The sequence below is a fragment of the Chiloscyllium plagiosum genome, unplaced genomic scaffold (assembly GCF_037043375.1).
Source record: "Chiloscyllium plagiosum isolate Xiang-an unplaced genomic scaffold, Cpla_swu_hap1 HiC_scaffold_42, whole genome shotgun sequence".
Lineage (NCBI taxonomy): Eukaryota > Metazoa > Chordata > Chondrichthyes > Orectolobiformes > Hemiscylliidae > Chiloscyllium > Chiloscyllium plagiosum.
In genome coordinates, this window is record NW_028270180.1 from 46,070,494 (window position 1) to 46,090,787 (window position 20,294).

Below are 20,294 nucleotides of genomic sequence, written 5' to 3' on the forward strand. Positions count from 1 at the left end.
AATCTTCTGATCCGAAGTCAGACGCGTTATCCATTACGCCACTGGCCCAAGAGAAAAACCTGCACTTGGCAGAATGTCGATATGTAATGCCATGGACTTTCACGGAATCAGAATTAAAAAGGTGAACAAGCACCGAAGATAATCACCAACATTGCTTCACTTCGAAGTTTCCAATTTGTGAAGCAGTGCCTTTCACTGGCAAAGGAGAGACATTTGTCCTCAGCTGCCTGCTTCAGGGTCGCCTCCTTCTCTGCTGGAAGTTTCCATCGTTTTATTCACAGTCACGACGCGATTTCATGATCCACTCCAGTGAAAAAGTGTCATGGTGTCGTCCAAACAAGACCCTGCAGAAACTCGGCGAGAAACCTCTGGTCATTTCGAGCTCAGGATGTGGAATTAGACGAGATGCGTGACACCTTTTATTGGCGCTGCCATTTCACTGAAATTAGCGGCTCAAAACGAGCCGTTGTAAGCATCAGCTTGATTTGTACCTTCCTGCATTGCATTTACTCAACAAAATCAGATCGCTCCCATCCGGCCAAGCTGACTTATCTATTTTCACACTCTGCAGTATTTCTAATATCTCTTTCTTGTGAACCTCAATCTCTTCTCGTCTAGACGCAAGTAGCTCTGTATCTTCCTCGCCAACATTTTCATTTTCTATAGCGAACACTGTCGAAAAATATTTATTTAGTGCTTCCCCTATCTCCTCTGACTCCACACACAACTTCCCACTATTATCCTTGATTGTCACAAATTTAACTCTCGTCATTCTTTTATTCCTGACATACTTATGGAAAGCCTTAGGGTTAACTTTGGTCCTAACTGCCAACAACTTCTCATGACTCCTCCTGGCTCTTCTCAGCTCTCTTTTTAGGTCTCTCCTGATATCGTCGGAACCCTCGAGCGCTCTAACTGAGTTTTCACATTTTGTCCTAACATAAGACTTCTTGTTCTTCTTGACCAGGGATTCCACTTCCTTAGTAAACCACGGCTCACGCGTTCTATATCTTCCTCCCTGCCTGACAGGTACATACTTATCTAGGACACACAGGAGCTTTTCCTTGAATAAGCTCCACATTTTAATGTGCTCACCCCCTGCAGTTTCCTACCCCATTCTACGCTTCCTAAATCTTACCTCATTGCATCGTAATTTCCCTTCCACCAGCTGAAACTCTTGCTCCGTGGAGTACACCTATCCCTTTCAATCACGAAAGTAAACCTGAGAGAATTGGGATCGCTGTCTCCAAAGTGCTCACCTACTTCCGAATCTAAAACCTGGCCAGGCTCGTTACCCAGTACTAAATCGAAAGTGGCTTCGTCCCTTGAAGGCATGTGTACGTACTGTGTCAGGAAGCCCTCCTGCACACACTGGGCAAAAAATGACTCATCTATAGTACTCGTACTGTAGTCATCCCAGTAAATATTTGGATATTGTCTTGAGTGTTCCAGAGTTTTTCATTGTCCCAGAGTCCAGATGAAGTTTGCATTCCTCACGTACGTGAGCGAGAATGATTTCAATGTCTCAGATCAGTTCCTGTCCCGAGAACATCAGAGTCAATGTCCCGTCCTCTACTCGGTCCGACAGTTCACACTTCTTCATTCTCCTCTGATTCCATTTCCCAAAGAGTTTCTCAAGATTTACAAAGCTGGAGCCTAAATTATATGGTTTGCTTCCTAAACATTTTTTCAACTGCCAACTGACAATATTTTCACAGTATCTCTTCACAATCCTCTGGCTTGCACCATGTCCAGGGATGAGAAGTCCCGTTTGGTGGAGAGATTCCCGAGGCTGATGAGTTTCACTTTGGAACAAAGATGGTTAAGTGGCGATTTCCTGCGGTTGTTTCTAATGATGGGAGAGGGAGCGGTGGGGAATGAGCACTTTGACGAGCAGGAGGAAGTGTTGCCACTGACCCGAGTCAGAGAACAGTGGACAGGGATGAAAGGAATCTAATGAAAAGCAGCACTTCTGCTCAGGATGTTCAATAACAGCTGCAAAACCCGATGTGTCGAGCAGTGTATCTGGAAAGAGAAACAGAGATAATGTTTTAAATATGGAACATTTCTGATGTAGAACTCGAGTTTCCCAAGTCTAATCAAATTACCGGCCTGGTTCACAAAATAGTTTTTCTGAACATTGAGCGAAAATTGTACCAGCAGGAAAGCATTCATAACGTAGTCAGCAGGACTCGAACCTACGTGGGGAAACCCCAATGGATTTCTAATCCATCGCCTTAACCACTCGGCCATGACTGCAGACGGCTCAGGTGCGTTGAGCATTGACCTAATCAGCCGTGATCTCATTGAAAGCTACCGTTGACTTGATGAGCGAAATGCTCCCATCTCCTTTCATACCTTTGCTGTCATTTGTAAGCTGCGAGACACCAATGTAAAAGAAGAAAAGCACAAAGGTAGGAAAAGATATTTGCAGGCAAACTGAGTCAAAATTATTTATTGAAAGGAAAATCACACTTGGCAATTTGCCATATCTCTTTGCGAACATGACCAGCAGAAGTAAGCAAGGGAGCTATTGATCTGAGTATTCTCGGACCTGAAGCAAACAAAGGTTAGTGACATATTCATTTCTTTTTCTGGCGAACGAAATGATCTTTCCTGATGGTTACAATGAAAGAGATGGTTCCAATAAAAGACAGAGATTAATTCGCATGTAGATATATTTCAATGTGACACGATTCATTTTCAGTCCCTAATTACCCCAGAGATGGAGGAGGTGAGTTACTTTTCTTCACTCTTCAACTCCTCAGCACGGAGGTACAAACATGAAACCGCTAGAGATGGACTTCTTGAATTGGGAACCAGAGACACTGAAGAAACTAGGCAAAAGTGAGGACTGCAGATGCTGGAAACCTGACTTTAGATCAGAGTTTTGCTGGAAAAGCACAGCAGGTCAGGCTGCATCCGAGGAGCAGGAGAGTCGACGTTTCTGTTGCCAGTCATGCTCCGCTGCACAAACAATTTTAGTTTTTGGCTCAGATTTCCAGCACCTGCAGCTATTTGTTTTATGTTAACCTTCATAATGTTTTGGACAAAACCAATGACCTGCCAACATCGGAAAATCGGCAGAAGTACTGGTACACCGATAAGTTTGCTGAACAATACAACCATTCCATGAGCGGGAATACGATCCAGGCCACGGTGCTGAGAGTACCGAATCCTCACAAGTAAATAACAAGACAAGGCGATAGATACTATCGTATTTGGTGTAAATAAAACACCCTGTCTGAACATTTTCGTTGCAGATTTTTTTCAAATTGTCTTCGAAGATTTACAAAGTGGGAAAAGGCCATTCCGCCCGTGTGCATTGCGGCTAATCAGAGAGCCATGTATTCCAGTCGCAGTTTCGAACTTTGGCCCAAAGGCTCGTGTGTTCTAATGTTTCCAGGTCAAATGTCAATGAGGTTATCCTATGTTCTTACATTGCACAATAATGGGACAGAAGTATAACGAATTGTAACTCTTTTGAGGAACTCATGCTCATTTTCACCCACAGAGGGAGACACATTAGAAGATACCGCCAAAGTGACGGAGGTGTCCTTTGTGGAGAGCTGAAATTTGAAATGGACAATAGGACAAATGCAAGCTTTACATGCGGAAGCACAGAGGAGATGTCCCGAGAGAACTTTACAGGGGAGCGTCAACGTATACCACGGTTAAAGCGAAACATCCCCCCTCGAGCCAGGTAGGACTCGAACCTGCAATCTTCTGATCCGAAGTCAGACGCGTTATCCATTACGCCACTGGCCCAAGAGACAAACCTGCACTTGGCAGAATGTCGATATGTAATGCCATGGACTTTCACGGAATCAGAATTAAAAAGGTGAACAAGCACCGAAGATAATCACCAACATTGCTTCACTTCGAAGTTTCCAATTTGTGAAGCAGTGCCTTTCACTGGCAAAGGAGAGACATTTGTCCTCAGCTGCCTGCTTCAGGGTCGCCTCCTTCTCTGCTGGAAGTTTCCATCGTTTTATTCACAGTCACGACGCGATTTCATGATCCACTCCAGTGAAAAAGTGTCATGGTGTCGTCCAAACAAGACCCTGCAGAAACTCGGCGAGAAACCTCTGGTCATTTCGAGCTCAGGATGTGGAATTAGACGAGATGCGTGACACCTTTTATTGGCGCTGCCACTTCACTGAAATTAGCGGCTCAAAACGAGCCGTTGTAAGCATCAGCTTGATTTGTACCTTCCTGCAGTGCATTTGCTAAACAAAATCAGATCGCTCCCATCCGGCCCAGCTGACTTATCTATTTTCACACTCTGCAGTATTTCTAATATCTCTTTCTTGTGAACCTCAATCTCTTCTCGTCTAGACGCAAGTAGCTCTGTATCTTCCTCGCCAACATTTTCATTTTCTATAGCGAACACTGTCGAAAAATATTTATTTCGTGCTTCCCCTATCTCCTCTGACTCCACACACAACTTCCCACTATTATCCTTGATTGTCACAAATTTAACTCTCGTCATTCTTTTATTCCTGACATACCTATGGAAAGCCTTAGGGTTAACTTTGATCCTATCTGCCAACAACTTCTCATGACTCCTCCTGGCTCTTCTCAGCTCTCTTTTTAGGTCTCTCCTGATATCGTCGGAACCCTCGAGCGCTCTAACTGAGTTTTCACATTTTGTCCTAACATAAGACTTCTTGTTCTTCTTGACCAGGGATTCCACTTCCTTAGTAAACCACGGCTCACGCGTTCTATATCTTCCTCCCTGCCTGACAGGTACATACTTATCTAGGACACACAGGAGCTTTTCCTTGAATAAGCTCCACATTTTAATGTGCTCACCCCCTGCAGTTTCCTACCCCATTCTACGCTTCCTAAATCTTACCTCATTGCATCGTAATTTCCCTTCCACCAGCTGAAACTCTTGCTCCGTGGAGTACACCTATCCCTTTCAATCACGAAAGTAAACCTGAGAGAATTGGGATCGCTGTCTCCAAAGTGCTCACCTACTTCCGAATCTAAAACCTGGCCAGGCTCGTTACCCAGTACTAAATCGAAAGTGGCTTCGTCCCTTGAAGGCATGTGTACGTACTGTGTCAGGAAGCCCTCCTGCACACACTGGGCAAAAAATGACTCATCTATAGTACTCGTACTGTAGTCATCCCAGTAAATATTTGGATATTGTCTTGAGTGTTCCAGAGTTTTTCATTGTCAAAGAGTCCAGATGAAGTTTGCATTCCTCACGTACGTGAGCGAGAATGATTTCAATGTCTCAGATCAGTTCCTGTCCCGAGAACATCAGATTCAATGTCCCGTCCTCTACTCGGTCCGACAGTTCACACTTCTTCATTCTCCTCTGATTCCATTTCCCAAAGAGTTTCTCAAGATTTACAAAGCTGGAGCCTAAATTATATGGTTTGCTTCCTAAACATTTTTTCCACTGCCAACTGACAATATTTTCACAGTATCTCTTCACAATCCTCTGGCTTACACCATGTCCAGGGATGAGAAGTCCCGTTTGGTGGAGAGATTCAGGAGGCTGATAAGTTTCACTTTGGAACAAAGATGGTTAAGTGGCGATTTCCTGCGGTTGTTTCAAATGACGGAGAGGGAGCCGTGGGGAATGAGCACTTTGACGAGCAGGAGGAAGTGTTGCCACTGACCCGAGTCAGAGAACAGTGGACAGGGATTAAAGGAATCTAATGAAAAGCAGCACTTCTGCTCAGGACGTTCAATAACAACTACAGAAACCCGATGTGTCGAGCAGTGTATCTGGAAAGAGAAACAGAGATAATGTTTTAAATATGGAACATTTCTGATGAAGAACTCGAGTTTCCCAAGTCTCCTCAGATTACCGGCCTGGTTCACAAAATAGTTTTTCTGAACTTTGAGCGAAAATTGCACCAGCAGGAAAGCATTCATAACGTAGTCAGCAGGATTCGAACCTACGGGGGGATACTCCAATCGATTTCAAAATCCATTGCCTTAACCACTCGGCCATGACTACAGACAGCTCAGCTCGGTTGAGCATTGACCAAATCAGCGTGGGGAAACTCCAATGGATTTCTAATCCATCGCCTTCACCCCTCGGCCATGACAACAGACAGCTCAGAGCGGTTGAGCATTGACCAAATCAGCCGTGATCTCATTGAAAGCTACCGTTGACTTGATGAGCGAAATGCTTCCATCTCTTTTCATACCTTTGCAGTCATTTGTAAGTTGCGAGGCACCAATGTAAAAGAAGAAAAACACAAAGGTAGGAAAAGATATTTGCAGGCAAACTGAGTCAAAATATTTATTGAAAGGCAAATCACACTTGGCAATTTGCTAGACCTCTTTGCTAACATGACCAGCAGAGGTAAGCAATGATCTGAGTATTCTTGGACCTGAAGTGATGCTGGAAAAGCACAGCAGGTCAGGCAGCATCCGAGGAGCAGGAAAGTCGACGTTTCTGTTGCCAGTCTTGCTGCGTTCCGCAAACAATTTTCGTTTTTGTCTCAGATTTCCACCACCTGCAGCTATTTCTTTTATGTTAACCTTCATAATGTTTTGGACAAAACCAATGACCTGCCAGCATCGGAAAATCGGCAGAAGTACTGGTACACCGATATGTTTGCTGAACAATACAACCATTCCATGAGCGGTAATACGATCCGGGCCACGGTGCTGAGAGTACCGAATCCTCACAAGTAAATCCTCACAAGAACATTTTCGTTGCAGATTATTTTCAACTTGTCTTCGAAGGTTCACAAAGTGGGAAAAGGCCATTCCGCCCTTTGTGCATTGCGGCTAATCAGAGAGCCATTTTTCTAGTCGCAGTTTCCAACTTTGGCCCAAAGTTTGATCATGGTGTCATGCAGAAACTCAGCGAGTTCACTCAGACATTTTTGTGTGTGCAGAATGATTTGCCACATTTAAGGCAAATTCAATGGCATCCGAATGGGTATATAGACAGGAAGCGTTCGGAGAGATAAGGAACACATTTTGGCAAATATGGTTCAATTAATTTCGGTTATCGTTTCAGCAGGGACAGGTTCGATAGTAGGGTCTTTTTCCGTGCTCGGCATCTTTGTTCTGCTCCCGCAGCTGACACCAGTTTTAATGCACCATTTGGAAAAAAAAACATGCACTCTGTTTGTTACGCAGTCAGCGCGTTTGCCTATATTTCTGAAAGGTGGATGGGACAAGTTGACCCAGCAATGAGGGTCTTTCCGGACTTTTGCTGCCAATGACCGTTCGTTTGGCACCTTCCCAATTTTGCCATCAAAGAGTTTGGCTGAAGAATAATACCGCACGGATAATGTTAGCCACGTCAGCTCTCCAACGAATCCAGAAACTGACAACTCTTCATGTGGAACAGAAGCAAAACAGAAAGTGTGGACAATTGCCAGGCACATGTCATGAACTGCTCAGAGAAACGGCAGCGAGGCAATTCCGGACATACTGGAGATTTAGTGCATTGCCAAGTCACAGGAAGTGCTCAACAAACATAAAACAAAACGGAACAGCAATAATCCATGAAAAATGAAGTTTACCAATTGCACTCGTGATGAAATTAGGTCAACAATGCGCTGATGACTCCATCTGATCGAGAGGACCAATCACCAGCCCCCTTCACCAGGACAGTAATGAAGGAAATGCGAGAAATACAAAAAACATTGCTCATCGCGATTGCCAACCTTTTTGCCACTGCAACAACAAAAACGGCGAGCAGATACAATGCAGAATCTGGTTTCATATCAGCAATGAAGTAGTAATATCCATTCACTTTCAGTGAAAACGGTGAACAATGGAAATTGTCTGAAATATGAATACCCAGCGCAGGCTACTTGGTTCCCCGATTATACTGCTGCACAGACTTTCATATTTAAAGGTACCTTTCAAAGAGAGTGTTTGTGGCTGTCCATATGACAATGGAAATTGTTGCCCTCGCTCTCACTGCCATTATTGATTATGTTGGGTTTGGCATCCTCACCTTGCACGCGGGAGTTCAATGTGAACTCTGCTGTGAAAAATCGGAGTGCTTTGGAGCAGAAAGATGTGAAGCTCGTTGGCTTCATGGAGATGTTGTTGGAATGTTTTGCGGTGCTGGGAAGCGGGATCCTCACAGTTCTGGGTAACATCCTCAGGGTTGCAGAGCCTGTTGTGAAGCCTACTATCCTGTGGCGGTTGGAATTGATTTAGTTTCATTGCCGCTGGGTCCGGTTGTTGGTGTTGCAGATTGGATCCTGATCAATGTGTTTATTGATGGAATCCATGGATGGGTGCCCTGCTTCTAGAAAATCTCTGGCTGCTTTCTGATTGCCATTTTCTAGTACTATTGTGCTGCTCTCGAGGATGCATGCTGTCTGTACGTATAGCTACTTGGGACAGCTGGCCGTGGCAATTAGTGACGGCCACATAAATTCTTTGCCAAGAATATGTATCCCACAAGTGCATTCCCAGATGTCTGGCACACTAAATTGTCAACTAGGATATGCCATAAAGCAATTGAAACACCCATGCTTCCCTTTTTTAAAATAAATTTCTGAAAACTGATAGCCAGACATCTCTGAACACACGGATTTAGGACAGCACATAAACCAACAGCCTCGCTGAGGGAAAGCTCACCAGAAAACAATATCCAATGCCCATCTTGTGCAGGACAAATGTGGTTGTCAAGATTCCACGCAGGGACTGCAAAAAACACTATATCGGAGAAACAGTCAGACAAATAGCGAGCTGCAATAATGAACTTCAGCCAGCCCGTATACGCCACGGGCAGATGTTCTTGTAGTTGTATGTAGGGCATTGATTGTTTCTGATTCAGGGGCTTGGACCGTCTGCACCACTGGTTAATTCCTTGTGTTGTAATTACTGTTGGAACATATGTAAAACTCGATTGCTCATTGAGATGTACATCCAAAATATTAGCCGAGAGAAGTATTTTGGTGGTTTTTCTGGTGCTGTTCCTGTCATGCCCTCTGGAACTGGACTTATTGTGTGCTTCCTGACGATTCGGTGCATGCTTCCGTGATCGTATTTTGGGCAGAAACCTGCGTTTTAGCTTCAATAACGTGCGTTTGCAAACCTGGTACACCTCCCTGTATTTTGTTACCTTTTATTGTGTGCAATTGCAACCCGACAAATTATTAATTTACATTGGAAGGTGACAAAGAGAGGCGTGTGAAATGCCAAGGTATTAGTGACATTTATCAATTGGTTGCATATTACTTTTATTCAGGAGATAAGGATGTAAAACGTGTTTGTGTAGAAATGAGGACCAGTGAGGAAAGAAGTCATCCACAGGTGTAGTTTCCAAGTGCACTCGCAGTAACCACTACGTACAAGAAAAAAAACTACATGTGAGTGATAAAAGATGGCCATAGTTACGGGTGATCTTAGTTACCCATCTCCCACTCACGGTTCAATGGTAAGAAAAAAGGTTGGATGACAATAATCAATAAATCATATCTGTCCCAGAGAACAACACGAGCCATATTTTGGTCATCGATTAGTTTACAGCTGACTTAGTATCTGTCTTTTCTTGGAAACCATCTCCTTTGTTGTGACCATCAGGAAAAATATTACTTTGACATAAATAAAATGAAGATTATGTCACTACTCTTTGTTTGTTTCATGCCCAAGTACAATGAGACGACCTTGATCAACTCTGCTAGTCATGCTAGCAAAGAAATCTGGAAACATGCCAAGTGTGATTTTTCGCTCAATAAATAATTTTGATTCAGTTTGACTGAAACCACCTCACCCTAAAGTTGTGCTTTTCTTCTTTTAAAATGGTGTCCGGTATATTCCAAATGACGGCAAAGATACGAGAGCAGATGGAAGCAATTTAGCCTATCAAGTCTGCGACAAAATTCAATGAGATCATGGCTGGTTTGGTTAATTCTCAACCCCCGTTTTTATCCTCATCTCCGTGATGCTCCATGTCTGTCTATCACAGCCTTGAATACACCTCGCCTTCACAGCCCTCTTTTGTTAGGAAACCTACAGATTTGCTACCATCTGAAAGAGTGAATATCCTCCTTATCATTTTCTTAAATGTTCGATCCCTTCAGCTGTGAGAACGCACTCTCGTCCCAATTTCTCGGGGTGTACATCAGAGCAGAATAAGTCCCTGAAGGTAGGTCTGCACTCTCCAGTGCCGCTCCGTGTATTTGAAACATTTTCATATTTTGACCTCTGATTAAAAATAGTAGACCTCATTTGCACATCAGATTGGCCAGTGGTGAATTTTTTCAAGAAGACTTCAATGAGCGTAATTCTACTGGCAGTGAATTGGGCTAGACAAATTAGATTACTTACAGTGGGGAAACAGGCCCTTCGGACCAACAAGTCCACACCGCCGCGCCGAAGGACAACCCACCCATACCCCTACATTTACCCCTTACTTAACACTACGGGCAATTTAGCATGGCCAATTCGCCTGACCTGACCTGCACATCGTTGGACTGTGGGAGGAAACCGGAACACCCGGAGGAAACACACACAGACACGGTGAGTGCGTGCAAACTCCACACAGTCAGTCGCCTGAGGCGGCAATTCAACGCGGGTCTCTGGCGCTGTCAGCCAGCAGTATTAACCACTGTGCCACCATGCCGCACTAATGCGAGGACATTTTTCTTTCGCGATCCAGTGCTGTGTTTATTCACCGCTCTGCGCATGAAAATGGTTCTTACCCATCCACTTTATCTCTCATCAATATGTGTGCAATTCAAATTGATGAGGCCATGACTACACGCGCGCAATGCTGTCTTAGTGTGTCTTATGTAATGGAAAGTTCCAACCTGAAACACCAGAATTTGGCTTTTCTTGGCACCCCAGCATCCTCCTCCTTTCGAAATAAAGAGAGTCTGACAGTGAATACTGGGGTTCCAGGAAAAGCCAAATCCTGGTGTTTCAGGTTGGAACTTTCCATTACATAAGACATACTAAGACAGCATTGCACGCGTGTCGTCATGGCCGCGTGATACAGGTGATTGATTAGAAATCCATTGGGGCTTCCCTCCGCAGGTTCGAATTCTGCTGGCTCCGTTTTCAGTGATGTCATGCAGGACAAGTTTTCACTCACAGTTCAGAAATCTCGTCTCAACACACAAGACCAGTCAGTTGATTAGACTTAGCAAACTCAAGTTATTAATCAAAAATGCAACACACTTAAAACATTATCTCCGTTTCTCTTTTCACACTTACTGCCAGACCCATTGAGGTTTTGCAGTATTCTTTGAATGTACTGTGCAGAAGTGCTGCTTTTGAATAGATTCCTTTTACCCCCGTCCTCCGTTCACTAACTCTGGTCAGTGGCAACACTTCTCCCCGCTCGTCGAAGAGTCAATCCCCACCACTAATTTTCCCATCATTATAAATTGCCGCAGGAAATTGCTGACAAACCATCTTTGCTCCAAAGCGAAACTCACCAACCTCGGGAATCCCTCCAAAAAACGTGACTTCTCATCCCTGGACATGGTGAAATACAGACGATTGTGAACAGAATTTGGGAAAATATTGTCACTTGTCAGGTGAAAAAGTGTTAAGAAGGCAAAACACGTCACCCAGTCTCCAGCTTTGTCAATCTTCAGAAACTCTTTGGGAAAAGGACTCAGAGGAGAATGAAGAAGGGTGAATAGTCAGACTGATCGGAATCAGTCAGGACAACTTTCCATTCTTTAAGAGGACGGGACATTGATTCTGATGTTCTCAGGACAAGAACTGATTGGAGACATTGAAGTAATTCTCGGTCCTGTACATGAGGAATACAAACCTTGTATGGACACTGGGACAACGAAAATACCCGATACCACACAAGATACTGAGAGGTTCGAAGAGAGATGTTCCCGACTGGAGCAGAGCTGGTTCCCAGTGACATGGGTGTGTCTGTTGTGGATGGGATCAGACTGTTCCCATGTCGCCATTATGAATGTCCCAGTCCTTATTTCGGAAAAGTAAAATTGATAGAGGACAGTTGTCGTTCTAGGAATGGCAGCCTGAAGTGGTAGGTCAATCACAGACTGCTTTCGAGGATCGTCCAAGGTGTTAGGTTGGAAGTATCAGCTCATTCGACTGTTAACTGAAATGTTACTGGTTCAATAGCCCCGGGGCGACAGCGATTGATGTTCATAATACATCTGTTTTCTGTGCAGCACCGTTTCATGTTTCTAATGGGGTCAGGAAAATGTTTTCGAAACAGAACGATAAAAAAAAGTTTCTGCATTGCTTTAATGGTTAATGTAAAGAACTGTGCATTCTGGGAATCTGAAGCAAAAACAGAAACTGCTGTCGAAACTAACCAGTTTGGCAGTGCCTGTGGGAGATTACCGAGTTCTGATGAAGTTTTGAAATATTTGTCTCTGATTCTCTCTGAATAGACGCTGTAAGATCTGCTGCGATTCTCCTGGTATTTCTGTTCGTGGTTTTAACTGAATGCCTATTCCATTTATAAGGATGATACAACCAATCCCATCTCAAACCAAAATTAAGAAATAACACCTCAGCATCTCACTCCACCGCAAGCCCAAGAAGAACGACACGATACTGCACTTCTCCAGCTTCCACCCTAAATATATTAAAGAAGCCATACCGGAAGGACAAGGGCTTCAACTGCACAGGAACCGTTCAGATGAGGAATAATGCGATAGACACCTAAAGGTTTTGAAGTATATCTTCATGATGATGGGGTACCTGTTGAACTGATTGATCGCCAATTCCGGTGTGCCACAGTGAAAATCTGCTGTGAACTCGTCAGAAGACAGACAGAGAATGCAACTAATAGAGTATCTTTCATCGTCAGTACTTTCCTGGAGTTCAGCACGTTCTTCACAGGATTCAGCATGTCACCGATGATGATGAGCATCTCACTAAGAACATCCCCATGGCTTCAATTCTCACCTTCAAACACCCAGCAAAATTATAACATACGACCGTTTACAGTAAACTACTCAACCTTCACATAGCATTAACCACGACACCACAGCACCATGCCTTCGCAACCTTTGCAAGACATGGACACTACCATGACCCGTTGGTACACCACCCACCACGTACACGACAGGTACTCATGTGACTCAGGCAATGTTGTTTGTCACATATGCAGCAGGCAATGATACAACAAGATACCACAAGATACTCAGTAATGGTATATTGGCGAGACCATGCAGATGGTGTGCCAATGGATGAATGGTAACGGCATAACAATTGCCAGACAGGATTATTCACACCCAGTCGGGGAAGAGTTCAGCAATCAAGGACATTTGGTTTTCAACCTTCGACTAAATGTCGGCCAAGGTGGCTTTCGAGATACACAACAACGCAAAATCGCCAAACAGAATCGGGTCGCCAACTGCCTTCGTTTTGGTGATGGCATCAACCATGATATTCGGTTAATGTCACACCACATGTAACCCACCACACTGTTCTGTATCTGTGAAATCTTCCTCAATTGTTCTGTTTTCACACCATCACCGTGACAATTTGTTATTGTCCTTCTACCTTAATCACTTTGTTCAATATTGGCTAACTGATAATTTGGGTCAGTCTCGCGGCATGTCACTCTGCCAAAGAAAAATAAGAAAACTGGGAATTTATTAAACCAGGAGCAAGGGCAAGGGTTACTGGGCGGGGTGCGGGAACGAGACTGGGGCATCGTGGCGAAGGGGGGCAGGTGTTTCGCTGCTCTGGGGACATCTGTGGAGGAACATGAGAGTTAATGTTTCGGAGCTGGTGTCCCTTCCTCTGGTGTTTTTGTTGTGGAGCGGTTTTCCAGTTGCTTCTGTTTCTGTTCCATGTCATTCCAGTGCCTTGATTTGTCTCCAGTACAACTTTATTATAACGGTTTGTAATTATCTCTCTGTCTCACTTTGTTGGATCATCGGTCAACCATTCTATTGGCACTCAGTTATTGACACATTACTCACACTGTCGGACACTCTTGTTCACTTCTAGAGATTACGTCTTTGACACTCCGCTCCCACAATTTGCCTGATATTTTGATCTGTCTGCCCTTGATCTCTTTTCCCTAAATTCAGTGCTCTGTGTTATTCCCTCCCATTTCACCTAATGAAAGGGCTCTGGTCCGAAATCTTGTTATTTCAAATAAACATGTGCATCTATAACCTGGTGTGATTTCTGAATTGGTCCATCGCAGTCCAAAACCGCAACCTCCACAGCAGCTACACGGAAATACCACTACACGCACTTTCCCCTCCACACTATGTTCAAGCTCATTTACTCCTGTTGCTGCATGTAATTCTGAAATTGTTGTTGTTTGTGATGAAAACTTAAGGTTCAAGCGGTTCTCTTGGAATGTATGTACTTTGGAATGTGGTTCAATTTCAAAGAAAAACATACTTCAAGGGACGATATATGCTTCAAAGCTTTGCCTGAGTTGTTTAAATGTCTTTTATCTTGAACCCAGTGAGCTGACGGAAGAATAAACGTGCTTTGCACTTCTACCACACGGTGCCAGGGACCCAGTTCAATTCCAGCCTGTGGCGACTGTCTGTATGGTGCTTGTACTCCTCCCATGTGTGCGTGAGTTTTCATCTCACATTATGAAAGCTGTGTAGTTTCGGTGGATTGCCAAATGGAAAATTACCCAACTTGTCCATGTATATGGACTTCAGGTTATTTCGCTGTGAGAAACTTGAAGGGGATCGATTAGGAAGTGGTTTTTATTGGGATAATCTTCACTGCTTTGGTGTGAGCTTGATAGACCGAACGGCCTACTTCCACACAATTGGGATTTTACGAAAATTATTGCGATCGTGCGATTTTCTAGACAGTCCGAAAGATAAATAATGTTTCTAGGTGTCGTTTTGAATGTCTGCAAACGATATTCCAATTCTCACACAGGAGCTACACCTCGAAGTCTGCACTTATGCAATTTAAAGTTGTGCATTCAGTGTTCACGCTTCGGAAATCACAGCTTTTTACCATTAAGATCAAATCTTGTGTTTTTTAATCTATATCATAAACAGTCGAATTAGTCTCATTTATCTACATTTAATGCATGTACTTCAAACTGATGGGAATGGTAACTTCTCAGATTCAGGTTCATTTTGATGGTGGATAGGTAGATGACGACCACTCTTCCCATCATCCCAAGTGGATTTGCAAGGCATCGATCACCAACGCTGAGCCGTGCTGCTCCCTGGGAGAGAGTGAAGCGCGCGGTGATTGCCTGTTCGGTGACATCATACATGTATTTGTCTCCACTTAGTTTCTATGGAGTAGGACTGACAATGAGGGAAAGTTCGAAGGCAAGAGCTGATTCTGGGAGGGGAAGACTCCTGAAGAGGTTTTGGCAGTATCTGAGAGACTTTCCAAATTTCAAACAGGCAAAGTCATTGAATAAAATCTCTGGGGATGCCTTCTAACAGGATAATGGTGTAACCGAAAATATATAACATAGCCTAAATGAAGATAAATACCGCAGTCTTAGCAGGACGAATGGTAAGAAGAACATATTTGATTGAGGACTTCCTGCTGCAGTCTTTAAGTAGCGCAGCTGAGTCAGCTGCTCATAAATGATGATAAAACATCTATCCTTTAACTGATCACCTTCAGCCACGTGCTGGAGTATGTCTAGTCTACATATGTCTACCTTTTGCTGCAAAATGGCTATGGAGACGTGTATGTCTTTGATATCAGGCTTATTCGGAAGAATGGCTCCACTAAGGTTTGAAGTTAGCTTTCGTGATTCGTTGGTTAGCACTGCTGCCTTACAGCATGAAGGACCTGGATTCGATTCCAGCCTCAGGCGACCATTTAGAGTTCGCATATTCTCCCTGTGCCTGCATGGGTTTCTTCGGGTTGCTCCAGTTTCCTACTACAGTCCAAAGATATGAAGGTTAGATAAATTGGATATGCTAAATTGTACCTCGTTCTCCAGAATGTGTTGGTCAGGAGCTGTGCAAAGTAATAGGGAAGGGAAATTGCTGTGGGTTGAATACTCCTTAGAGGTTGCGTGTGAACTTGTTGGGCCCAATGACCTGTTTCCACACTGTAGGGATGGTATGATTCTATTTCATTACGTCGGTACTTTAACAGCGTAAGGCATGGTACAACTCAGCAGCTTGCTGGTAAAATGGTGAATGCATCACCAAATTCAACATTTCTATTCATGGCAAGTTGCTGACTCAGCCTATCTCAAATGTCTGATAACATGAATCTGCAGCAAGAACACAGGGACACATATTTCCAAACTGCTCCTCTTAACTCTCTAGCTTAAGCGTTACATTTTTTGAAGGTTTTCTCACCTCCCAGTAAGTGTTGGCCTTCTAACAATTGAGTTTGACAAAGTTTATTTGAACAGTTCATTAAACTATTTGGATGTTTTGAAGTGGGGGAGGAGGGCAACCCTCTGATCTACTGGTTCAGTGAAGGACTGACTGAAGGAATACCTATCCAATTGTGATGATTAGTAGCTTGGAAGGGAACATGCAGATTATTATATTCTCATTCGTTTACTTCCTTTGTCTTTAGGACGAAAGTAGTACTAGAGCTGGAGTGTGCTGTCAAATGGAAATTGTTGATGAATCACAAAGCTGCGACAGTGGTGAATGGATTGAAATTATACATATAGTGCCAATCGAACTGGCTCAATGGCCATGGAATGGAACGCTCTGAAGAAACTCAGCCGACCTGGTAGCAACTGTGAAAATTGTCAGAGAAGTAATGTTTCTTGTCCTACATGTCCTCTCTTCAGTCCTGTTCTGAAGAAGAGTCATTTTGGCCTCAAAAGGTTAACTGTATTTCTCTCCAAGTATGCTGTTAGAGTTGCTGAACTTCTCCAGCACTTTCTGCTTTCATTTCAGTTATTAAATGTCCGCAGCATTATCCTTTTGTACGAATGTTTCATAATGGCGCTGTCCAACATCTTGAGGTATGTTGTCGATATATTTGTTCAGTCAATCGGGGAGTATTCCATCACACACTTGACGTGAGCCTTCTCGGTATTAGAGAAGCGATTGGAGTCAGAAAGCCCATGACTGATGGCAGTTTTCTTGCCATCTGGCCTGCTCTTGTAGCCACATTATTTATGTAGGGAGGACAGTTCATTTTAGGGTTAATAGTAACTCCCACATTGTTGATCGTTGAAGACTAGGTAATGGCAACACCATTGAATTTCCAGAGGTGTTGATTAGATTATCTTAATCAGGATGTGTGAAATTCATATCACTTGTCTGCCCAGGCCTTCACATTGCCAGAATTCTGCTGCATTGTGAAATGAAATGCTTCAGGAGTTGAGGTAGTAAGAATGCGGCTGAACTCTGGACATTTATTAACGAACAGAACCTTGAATAATTCCTGAAGTGAGGTCCTGGAGTTTAGATAACTGACCCGCAACAACCAATCCAGTTTCTGTGCGTCTGGAGTCACATGTATCTTGGAGCAAATAAGAATAGCAGCTTTACTTCCCTAAGGGGTAGAGGCGAATCGGAAGGGATTTTCCATGGTCAGTTGTAATGGGTTAAAGGCATTAGACATAGAATTTCAACTTAGAATTCATAACATTTATCGTTGCAGGGTTTGAATTAGGTCTCTGATATCAATTCTGGAATATCTTCACGTGAGCTGATTATCATGTACTGATGAGCAATGCTTCTCCAAAACTGGGATTAAGCTTGCTATTAAGCTTCTTCATTTCTCAGAAATTTGAATTAAAAAAAATGTGAGCAATGCTACAGTCTCAGTCTCCACAAGCTGCTTACACACAGTACCATGCAACACTTTTGGTGATACATCAACTCAGATTTTCAAACAAGGAGCTTGTCAGTTGCCTGAAGGGAGAGATAACGTCGCACAGAAAACTGCATCAAACAATTCAAACATGTGGAGAAGGTGATCCTCACTATCCTGGTCTTCATTGGCGTTCCTTATAAGGCATTATGACAATTTTACTTGTTTTAGTCTACTGTTGATCTGCTCTTTGATTTTAACTTTTGAACAATAAAGTCTCCAATTCACTGACAGGTTTCCTTATTTAGACATAGGAAGTGCGATATCAGTTCACTGAGCAGTAGTCTCCTTACAATTCTCCAGCGATAGAGACTTCCGATGTCACTGCAAATGCAGAACTTCCTAATCTCTGTGTTCTGTCATCCGTTCCGGTTTCCTACCGTTTGTAGGTATGATAAGAAATCAGACAAGTCAGTTGCAAAGAATGGTAAACGGAAGTGAAACATTAACTCTTGCTATCCACAGATGATGTAAGACATGCTGAGCCATTTCTGTTTCTGATATACAAATGAAGCCTGTTTTTGCGACAACTTTGAATGTTAAGTGGTGACCTGAGAAAAGTAATGCAAGACACTAAAATGAAGCGATAAACTGTTTCAGATCGCTATGGATTCTGCAATGAGTCTGAAAATGAGGTTCAGATTATTCAGGACAGATGTTAGTGAGCACATTTACACACAATATTTGGGAGAGGTTTGGAACTCACTTCCACAAGCGACAATAGATGCAGGGTTTTTATTTTGGTTGCCAGAATCAATCCTGTGATTGTTTACATCTATCTCTAAGGACAATAGCAGCAGAAACAAGAGAAAACTGTGACCGCAAATCACCTATCAGGGATCTCGCCTTTCTGAGTTGGAAGTATCTGGATATTCCTAAATCCTGGAACTCCCTCGCTAACAGCATCTTGGCTGTACCTCTATGTTAAGTTCGCTCAAGTTTCTGTACAGTAACTCATCATCTCAATCACTAGAGTAATAAGGGATGGGCAGTGAATCCAATGCCATTGAGTGACGTCTATACGCCACGAATGGGTTTCGAACATCTGCAGGTTCTACGTGGACGCCCGCAAGCGATCGGGAGAAGGGAGTAGTGGAGCAGGGCGTTTGAGTAAAGTGAAAAGGCAATGATGACTGGAGGGTGTGAGGCTGTAAGTGAGAGAGGAAGTGGTGATGCAAGGCTCACTGTTGGTATTAATGGGTCAGCCTATACTGGCCACTGTTTACACTGACTTACACAACACTGCTGATCAATTCACGACAATGATACTGTTCTCTTGGCGTTGTATTCGCTCTGTGCATATTAACGTGGTTAATGGGCCCCGAGAGGATGAACGTATCTTCTTTATCCTGTCGGCTTAAACAGATGAATATATCAGTTTGAAATGAACGCAATACGAGATTGGCTCTTTCTGTGCATTAGCACTGGAGAATGTCCAGGTGTGAACGTTTCTTTTCTGTATCAGCGGAAGTTAGTTTAAATTCTTATGGGGCAACTTTCATAAAGATACAAATGTCCAAATTACTGTGACTGAACAGCTAATCAAATACACATATGGATATGAACAGCATCGTCTGCGCTGACACCGTTGATGAATTAGGTAAAGTACCTGGTAATAACGTGACTAGTATGGTGTCAAATCCTGGCGTTGCATGTCCTGTACATTGAAGGGTCGTTGCTTAAACTTCTTTAAAATGCTGTACTGTTGATCCACCATACCGAAAGAGCATGCTTCTTGTGTTTGAGCTCAGCGCATTTTTATTTCGTGTTACCACGTCCTGCCGCCTGCTGTGGCCCCATCGGTCAATACTAGATCCTGCTAATTCAACGGAAAGATTCTTTACTATGTTCCACAAGGACGTTTCAGTTACTGGTCGAATGCGCTGAAACTTCCAACCTAATAAATTCGACGATCCTCGAAAGCAGTCCGTGACTGAATTCCAAATTCAATGTGCCATGCCCTAAACGATTACTGTCCTCTATCAGTTTTACTTTTCCAAATGAAAGACTGAACCATTCATTATGGAGACATTTTAACAGTCTGATACCCCCACGACAGACACACCCATGTCACTGGCAACCAGCTCACCTCCATCAGGGATAATCTCCCTTTTTGCCTCTCAGTGTCTTGTGTGTTCCAGAGATTTTCATTGTCGCAGAGTCCAGATGAAGTTTCTATTCCCCATGTACAGGGCCGAGAATTCTTTCAATGTCTCAGATCAGTTGCTGTCCCGAGAACATCAGAGTCAATGTTTCGGCCTCCACTTGGTCCGACAGTTCACCCTTCTGCATTCTCCTCTGATTCCACTTCCCAAAGAGTTTGTCAAGATTCCCAAAGATGGTGCCTGGATTGGTTTGGTTCCTTAACATTTTTCCAACTGCCAATTGACAATATTTTCACAGTAAAACTTCAGAAACCTCTGGCCTGCACCATGTCCAGTGGTGAGAAGTCCCGTTTGGTGGAGAGATTCCCGAGGCTGGTGAGTTTCACTTTGGTAGAAAGATGGTTATCTAGCAATTTCCTGCGGTTGTTTGTAATGATGGGAGAAGGAGCGGTGGGGAATGAGCACTTTGACGAGCAGGAG

At 43.5% G+C, this 20,294-nt stretch overlaps 3 non-coding genes across 3 annotated transcripts; all 3 read right to left on the reverse strand.

Moving 5' to 3' along the window:
* Nucleotides 1-2,177: 2,177 nt before the first annotated feature.
* trnas-aga (transfer RNA serine (anticodon AGA)) lies at nucleotides 2,178-2,259 on the reverse strand. Its single transcript has one exon. It is a non-coding gene; the product is annotated as a tRNA-Ser (tRNA).
* A 1,436-nt stretch (nucleotides 2,260-3,695) lies between these two features.
* trnar-ucg (transfer RNA arginine (anticodon UCG)) lies at nucleotides 3,696-3,768 on the reverse strand. Its single transcript has one exon. It is a non-coding gene; the product is annotated as a tRNA-Arg (tRNA).
* Nucleotides 3,769-5,897: 2,129 nt separating this feature from the next.
* On the reverse strand, nucleotides 5,898-5,980 carry trnaq-uug (transfer RNA glutamine (anticodon UUG)). Its single transcript has one exon. It is a non-coding gene; the product is annotated as a tRNA-Gln (tRNA).
* Nucleotides 5,981-20,294: the final 14,314 nt, after the last annotated feature.